Source organism: Oculina patagonica, chromosome 1 (genome assembly GCF_052425735.1).
Source record: "Oculina patagonica isolate OP01 chromosome 1, crgOcupat, whole genome shotgun sequence".
NCBI classification, from domain to species: Eukaryota; Metazoa; Cnidaria; class Anthozoa; order Scleractinia; family Oculinidae; genus Oculina; species Oculina patagonica.
The window spans coordinates 43,846,939-43,855,979 of NC_135758.1; the positions used below are offsets into that span (position 1 = coordinate 43,846,939).

A 9,041-nucleotide genomic window follows, 5' to 3' on the forward strand; every position below is an offset into this window, starting at 1 on the left:
AAAAATCAAGCTGTCACAAAATTTCTATAACGTTGTTGTTGTTTTTTAGTTAGCTTTGCTACTCATGCTGTTGTTTGGAAATCTTAAAATTTGTACAAATGGTACTGGACTTTTCTTAGTCAAGGAAACAGAACGGACAGGAACGTGAATGAGATGTACCTTGCTAAGTTCTTAAGAGCGAGTGATATATATTTCAGTTGATATTTCTTCCGAAAGCCGAGAAGGCCTGGGAGATATAAACGACAGGGGAATCGGTCATCTCATAAATATTATGTGTATTTCGGGAGGAGCCTGGTAAAGCCAACAAATGGCGCAGAAATTCCGGTTTTTTTCCGGTACAAGTGAGAATAAGTTACTATCTCTGAAGGTATTACATTTTGTCAGGAAAATTTCCGCTGGTATAAACCGTTTCATTTGTTTTAATTTCCTACTGAAACAACCGATTACTCCATATACAAATGGTAAACGCCCCAGTTTCACACTTGATCTTCCTTTATGTCCCTGATTAAATATCTACTTTTAAGGGCCAATACTTGAAAATTTTATGAGTGCCAATATATTTGCAGATTTATGTTATTAACTTTTTTATCAAATAATGGATCTTAGTGAAATTTCCAGAGGTGAACATCAAGAACTACAAAATAATGAAATAAAACATGGAAACAACACATGCAAGTGCTCGTTTGCATGTATGTACACCCAGTAGTTTAATACATCGACTGTGAATCAATTTAGGTTTAACAAATTAATTTAGGCAATAAGACGATCTAAACAAACACCTTGTTTCGATAAATATTCAATAATTTTCACTGAGCCTAAGGCGATTAATTCTTAAAAGAATGCAAGGTTAGTCCTGATCTCCGTGATAAGAATATTAATGGTTTGTTCAACTATACTAGGTTAAGACAGATATTGCCAAATATTTTTTTAAGAAAATTCGTTCTTCTTTCAATGTCCTAACAAAATTAAAACACCTTAAAACCTGGACCTCTTTTATTATTATGGAAAAAGGCATCCGGATTCATTCCTCTTGGATAGCATAAAATAAATTTATGAACGAGTTGATTTAATTGTGACATGACAGCAATTAAATGAACGAATGTATAGAACTAAATGTTTATAAGTTTTGCTCACCTTTCACAGTGTATAGGGAATTTCAGCGTCCTAGAAAAGCAGTTAATTGCCAGCCATTACACAAAAGCCTCAGATGATTTACTGTTGTCCGTGATTCGAAAAATCGAATAATTTTCTCATGTATGTGCCGACGTATAATATAATAATATCAGGAATCCTTCAAGTGTCGTTAATTTTTTATTGGCCAAAGTTTTGGCGGCGTTTAATGTTATGCCTGTAAATAAATATAATTTCCGTCTCAAACTAAATCAATTGCAAAGTGCTAAGGCGACCAGACAACTTCCAATAGAATGCTTTTCGTTTCCAATGGCTTTGACAACCATAAGACATGATGGCTCACTGTAATTGCGTCAAAGAAAATTGATCATCCTTTTAATTAATTCAAACTCATTTCTTAGTTCCCTAAATACGATGAAAGCAATATAGGTAGAAACATGTGAAGGATATTACTAGCTTAGCACTAAATCACATTTATTTTCTATTAATTTTCTTGGTGCATTATGTAAAAAAAAGCAATCTGGAATGAATGCGTACATGAAAAGTTTCATAACGCTCAAAATATTAATAAATATTTTAAACAATTTTTAATCTTCCCTGCGACATGATCTCTTTATTTCGTCGAGCTCGGCGTTCTATTTTGCTAATAAATAACAACACGTCCATCAAACAGTTTTAACAGGGATACCACTTGTCTAGGACATTTGTCTAAGCGTCAGTCAAACAACAAACCTCAATCCTTTCTTTATGAAGTTTTCAATCCTTTCAAGCAGGAGTCGATTGCTTGCATTTGGGAAATGGCTTTTATCTTAAACGATTCGATGCTTTCCCACTGAAGACCGTAATTCCCTTCGGTGTAGTGTTTATCATGTACGCCTCGATGGAGGGAGATCGATATCCGAATCCTCGCCGGCGAATCACGTTTCAAGACTTAATACCCAGTTCCCACTATGAAACGCGCCTGCAAGGAATCATGGTAGTTGTACACGACGTTGCCAAGTATTGGACTTGCTTTGTAGAATACAACTACCAAGATTCCCTGCAGGCGCGTCTGATAGGGAATCTAGGCATTCACTATTTCTTTGTGAAAAACAGGCTGTCTTTACAAGGGAAACTCCTGAAACCTAATTTAGCTATCTTTGGATCAACAAGGTCTATGCATTAGCTATTTGTTGCGATTCAACCGTATTTATTACTGTCCAGAATAGAAAAGCCCCTGAAACTCAAACAACGAGAGATAAAGATAAAAATGCCAAATCATACATTTTCCTTAATCAATTTTCGTTGTCGACTTTAAAAACATAAAGGAAGAATAGTTTGCATCTGATTCTTCAAAAAGAAAAAAACTAGACAGTAATTAATTTTGAGCATTTGTAGATTCCCCGTATAACAATTATAAATATCATGAAATAATTTAAGGTTCCCTTGGATTTTTCAATGGCATACAAAAATTTAATTAAGTAGCTCCAGGCGAAAATTAATTTTTGTGCTAAAATAAAATATACGTTGTTTGGCATATGTGAAATTCATTTTCTAATAATCTTAGTAATTTTGCACAAAGAGTCGTTAGAGGCATTTGCCAAAAAAGGCATTTTTGTTTTTCAGGAAACAAGGAATGATGTATTTTTTGTGTTGCGCATATACATGCATCTGGCCACACGCAAAGCAATTCTGATAACTTGTGCAACTTGTGGTATATATGCAAATGTAACTAATGACTGAGAGATTTAAAGTTGTCATGAAAAACATTAAACACTCTGAGAAGATCGTTACTTCAGTTTAGTTGAAATCTCTTTTTAGATTAATATATTTACTTCATTATTTTGTCTAATATTTGGTTGATTTCAAAGGTCTTTTAAAAAGGCTGGCGTCCTTCTTATGAGTGCTCTTGTATTTGTAAACAATCCAATCTCCCGCATTCACTTTTCATTAAAGTTTGCGACCACCTACTTCACTTGTAGAGAAAACAGTTACATTTAAAAGCTACACTTAAAGTTATCCATAAACACCCAGTGAAGGGGGCTTCCTAATTATACACAGAACTGAACAAAAGTATTTCGCTTTATTGGGTTTCGATTTGGGAGCCTTGCTTGATGAACAAGGAATATTACGACTTAAAGAGTGAGTAAAAACATAGCATTGTAGCTGCAGAATTGATAGAAGTAGAAATTAAATCTTTATTGAATTCCTGAGATATTTTGATGTATCAATGCAAATTGCATTCGTTTATTGCATGTAAGTTTTCATTTTCGAAGAGGTAAAAACTCATGATAATAAAATTGCTGTAGAGAGTGTAATGCAAAAGGAGCGAAAAAAAGTTGGTAATTTCTTTGTTGTTAAACAAGAGAAAATAATTCCGGGGCTGTCTTATTAGCACAGAAGCTTTGAAGCGAATAACAAACGAGGGTTACTGAATACATCAGAACTTGTAGGGTTTTGAGGAACTTTCTAGACTTAGGTGGATGGATTTAACGAGAGCAAGAGTGAAACTCAACTTACTAACTGAACATGAATAAAATAATGACGTTTTCGTTTGAGATGATGCTTTATTTTGAAAAATTGATATAGTTTTGGATGTCTCATGTCTATTTCATATGAATAAGCAATGCTTGTCACTTTCCAGACATCTTTACTGTGGAACATGGAAATCAAGTTCTATTTGTTTAATTCAGCAACGCTTTATTATGATTAAAACACAACTCAAAGTGACTGTAACGCATTTTATCAGGGATTATTAAGAATGTCTTGCAAAAAGCATCTTTAATTCTTTTTTATCGTAATCGTACTGTATACAAAGAATAATCTGCCCAATGGAACAGATATTGACGAGACCATGGAATGTGAAACCGGACAGAGAAGGGCAAAATATGTTTCAACGAAAAACGATTGAATATATATTTTTCTGTAACTGATTACGTTGAAAGACATCCTTCCATTAAACAACGCGGATGACCGATCGGAAACAGTGAGGTGAGATAACACAGCCAAGAGAGACTGAAGCAAATTGTTTTGAAGACAGTGTTTCGTGCGTTTCAATTTAATAAGTAGCAAACCATAAGTTGTTTTATAAAGCAAATTAAGCAATACATCCGTCGTGCTTTTGTTATTAAAATTTGCTACACCTTTATTCAGAAAATGTTAATGTTTTAAACCTTAGACCGTGTTGGTTCAGTTGAAATTCAAAAGGAGTTTACGCAAACAAATTTAAGGCAGTGTTTGTTTATGTTCTTTGCTAAAAAAAAAATGAATTATTTCAATTTTTTTCTTTTATATTCCTTTAATTAGAGGGCCTCAGACTGCTCTGCAGTGAATTCGATTCTAATGAACACAAGATGAATCTAACGTCTCTGGCAACCAGTGGTAGCTTTAACGTGCAGTCAATTATCAACTCCAGCCTTGATCTTCAAAACAAAGGTAGCCGAGCAGATGGTCATTGAAATATATTTTACCAAACTCCCGCACATATCCAATTCACAGTGAGCTAATCTGCATATGCAGACTGATGTTTCGTTGTTTTTTTGTTTTGTTTTGTATTTTCTTTTATTATTGGTCTTTCACGACTGGGTTAAAACTAAAAAAGCTAAGTAACAGTCATGTACAAGATGTATTTATTTCCATACGAATAAAACACAACTGCAGTCATGTTTAACTTAGTCCGGGGGAGGGAGGGGGGGGGGAAATCCGAAAATTTGGGTGGAGGTGAGTGACGCGCATCCAGAACTCCTAACCCTATTTCAGAGCAAAATATGCGATTTTCCCTATCTTATTCAGACTGATCACAACACTGATATTGTACGCAGGAAGTTCTTAAGTCTGCGTAATATTCCGCAAGAGCTACAAATTCCTGATGTTTATAAATAGCACTTCTCATAAAAAAATAGTTCCTTTCGTTAATCGTACCTAATTGTTGATCAGAGTGCATAAACCATAGGAATTATTTATGAGTATGGTGTGCCGGTAGTAGGCAATACTGCCGATACGCTAAATCACAGCATAATACTCATAAATATTCATTAATCCCTATCTACATGGGTGCTGCGCGGTCCTTTCTATATATCTGGTGTAAAGAACCAGACCAAAACGGCTTGAAAACTATACCCTTTGCCGCCGTACTTACGCATGTAGCTTATATAGAAAAGTACCCCCACCCATGCAAACTTTGCCACTTGTTGTAACGATTGCTATCTACGTCAACTTCCTGTTGTGATAAACGCGGTCACATGACAGGGTATTTCTTATTTTCGAAGATGAAAATCTTTCCAATGCTGAGCTGCTTGGGTTGGGTACCGTCGTGTTTTTAAAATATAACTTACCGATGCTTGGCTTTTACTGAGGTGCGCGTTTGCTGATCTATAATTAGGTCCTTTAAGAACAGCTCAATCACACAACAGACAAGAGAACTGCTGGGGGGTTTTCCGTCATTATTTCTTCACTTGTCTTTCCCAAGTATGTGGCGCATCGAGAAGCATAAGGCAATACAAAAGCCTCGCTACGTAGGATAAGAACTCTATACTGAATAATTAACCAACCAAAAACACATATCAGCCTGAGCAGGTCTTGAGTTTGGCGTAGCAAGTACTTTGAAGGGATATGTCCCTCAATCACCAAAACCACGTCTGATTAAAGAGTAACTCTAGCTTTTGAACGAATCTTTTGTCTTGGATGACGTTTAACGCCGTTGTATTGTTTCATTCGTCACGTATTCTATTACACATAGCGTTTACCAAAACTTCAACTTGCTGAATATGCTATCCGCATTATGGCTGATGAATAACTATTGACGTTTGCGCTTAGACATTTTAGCCATTCAAAAAAGACGAAAACTCATCAACTGAGAAGAACATTAAAAAACTTGAAAATCATTAACTCCCGCCTTGTAAGTGCCCCGCATGCATCCCGCGTCTTTAAGTGTGGTCTATTTCTTATCTTTACTAAACTTGACTGAACTATGTGTACAGCTTTATAACACGTGTTTTTTTACCTTCAGAAAACAACACCAGCGTTGTTGGAGCAATAGAAGTTACAGCACTGATACACTTTGCCTACGTCATTATAGTTCTGGCGTCACTGTTCGGCAACTCAGTCATCATTCACATTATACGAACAGATAACTCCATGAAGACCACTACCAATTATTTGATCGTGAACCAGGCATGCGCCGATCTCGTGGTTTCCCTGACAGCGATACTAGAAGTCTATTTGCTACGTCCTACAACAAACGATCGAGTTTGGTTTAAAGGAGTTCTGGGTGACATTACATGCAAGTCCTTTGTGGCAAGTATGTATATTCTACCCGTGTTTTCAGTCTGGATCCTTGCAACAATTGCTGTTGATCGCTTTTATGCAGTAACCCGACCTTTGCGAGCTTCACCGATATCCCAACATTTGAAGAAAACGATTCTGTTCTTGTGGGTCTGGTCTATTTTTACTTCAACAGATGTCATTGTTAGTGCAAAGGTGGAAAAGGCCGAGGAGTCCATTATTACCATTGTGATTCAAATAACGAATGGACAACATTTACCATTAGTACAGTAACAGTAAAAATTCTACTGCCTCTTTTGATAGTAGCGGTTATGTACACAATTGTATGCTTCAAACTCTGGTCACGTGAGGTACCAGGAGAAGGAACCAATCAGAACGAAGACCAGGCGGAAGCAAAGAAGACAGCCAGAAAAGTTACCCGGATGATGATTATTATTGTGGTTTTATACGTACTATGCTGGCTTCCATTCTTTATATCAGTTACGTTGCAGTTTTTTGGCGTCCAGATAAATAATAGCTTGCTTTTGTTTCTTATTTGGTTCACGATTGTTTACAGTGGGCTTAATCCTTACGTTTATCTGACTTTAAGTCAGAAATTTCGTAACAGGTTGAAGATTTTGTTTGGTGCCTGGAAAATAAGGAAAGTTATCGATATTTATAATGTTCTTTCATTTCGATCCAAAAGCGTTGACCTACAGCAAATATAGATTGATTTCCCCAGTGGCATGCATTTCATTCTCGTCGCCAGAGGCCGCGATCCTTCTGGTCTGCGCCAGGGATCGGGACCTCTGGGCTAATCTGAACGCCCACCACAAAGATGACCAGTTTGTCTACCGGCAATGTTATAAAACAATTGGTTCAGGCCTTTAGCTGTGCACTCTCGAGTTGTGCACTTGGGAAGTTTGCAGGACACACAAGAAGCTAGCCTCAAGCAAGCCTTAGTTTTTTTTTTCGTGCCCTTCAAACTTCCCGCGTGCAACCGTAACTTGATAGTGCATGCTTAAGCATGAACCGATTGCTAAATAGTGAATATATATATATTGTTCAATGGCGCTATTTTTTATATGAGCCATTGACACCTAAACTGGCCTTGTGGGTAAGACTTATAAAACATACCAAAACAAGTATGTCACCATGTTACCATGCTTACACGAGATACCAAGAGAAAAAGAATATGAGAAACACAAAATATGGCTTTGTGTGCATACCCAAGCTTTCAAGTGAATTTTTAACAGTTTGACTCAGTGTAAAATTAACGGCCAAAACTAGGCAACTGTAATGGTAAACTGTTGGTTTCTTTTTTCCGATATGACTAGTGTGTTCTTGAGGGAATGTTAGCTAATAAAATCTTCATCGATGACACGATCTAGATTACTAGTCTGAACTTGTTCCAAACCCGCATTTTAGTAACCTACTGATAGAAAGGATTACAACTAAGACATTTTCTGTATGTTGAACCAAAAGTAGGCACAACAACTTTCTAAGGTTCCTAACTACGCCCGCTATCTTGTTTTCCCTTATAACTCAATACTATTTGCGTATGTTGCTTAAAATAAAGGAGTTGAAGATGGCGTGGAAATGGTACACGAACGAAAGAACGAAAAATCCTTGACTCTTCTCGTCTGCGTTCACAGGACGCTCAGAAGACCACAGGGCTCCCACCAAATAAGAGCACATGGGCTGTTGTATAACACATGTATGAGAAACGAGTAGTAAACAGTTAACTGATATTTTTTTCATCTTTAAATGTTATACAACTTGAGCCAAAAAAAAATGTTTTACTCCTTTTATTGTTCGTATTCGACTGAACGCACAGTGATGTAGTCACTGAAGAAAACCGTTATTTCAGTTTCAACTGTCTCGCAGTTATTTTATATCAGCATGGGAAAACTGGCAAGCCTGGTTTATAATTACAGATAAGGTGATAGCGTTAGCGAGGTGGCTCAATAACAAAGTACACGGATGGAAATCCCAAACGTACCCACCTGACTTTCTAAGGCAGGACAAGATTAACCAATCGAAACTAGAAAAATACAACCATTTTGCACTACCACGTATTTTTGTCACGTGACCGTGTTCTGCAAAGGGCCTATTTGAGAGGTGTCGAAGAACAATAAGTGCAGCAGGTGTGTGAGCTAATGTTGGCTTGCCAAAACAACCTTTGATCACAAAATTAACGGCAAATACTTAGCTTCTTAACATTTGGTTCGGCCTACGTTCTCATCAGCTATCACCTTTTAGAAATTTCGAGCTCATAACCTAATTATCAAAAATGATACGAACATTTTTAAGGAATTTACATTCCAAATTAATTTGTGCTAAAGTGCCTCGTTAGGAGTGACGGAACTATTCTCTTTCACGTGAAAACCACAGCAATTATTTTAACCCGAACAAACAACTACGTCCCCGCAGTAATCTATCGCGTCCAATACACCACAGGCTGTATAGGTCCCAAGGGCAATCCTCAGATCCCTTCATACACCACTCGCATGCAAATCATGCACCTGCAGCAAGTTTCCCCACCCCTCCCATGCATTCTTCAGCTCGTATTAGGCCATATGCTTTTTTACCTATAACCTAACCATTGAAAGGCACAGTGTGTGCGTGACACGAATGTAAATTAACCGCTTATAAGTGCGAGGTAAAAA

The 9,041-nt window shown here is 36.9% G+C and overlaps 1 protein-coding gene and 1 pseudogene across 3 annotated transcripts in view; one reads left to right on the forward strand and one right to left on the reverse strand.

The window, feature by feature from the left end:
• Positions 1-6,225, reverse strand: part of LOC144632975 (substance-P receptor-like) — a 12,759-nt gene extending 6,534 nt beyond the window's left edge. Inside the window, exon 1 of one of the 2 annotated variants that reach the window (XM_078491742.1) lies at positions 6,113-6,225. The gene's annotated coding sequence lies outside the window, so the exon portion shown is untranslated. Of the gene's footprint in view, positions 1-1,863; positions 2,248-6,112 lie in introns of those variants that run through there. The other variant, XM_078491734.1, reaches the window with a different exon arrangement.
• On the forward strand, positions 3,187-7,733 carry LOC144632914 (substance-P receptor-like; annotated as a pseudogene). The gene is made up of 3 exons (XR_013566964.1): positions 3,187-3,252; positions 4,417-4,545; positions 6,119-7,733. The product of XR_013566964.1 is annotated as a substance-P receptor-like (transcript).
• The last annotated feature ends 1,308 nt before the right edge of the window (positions 7,734-9,041 follow it).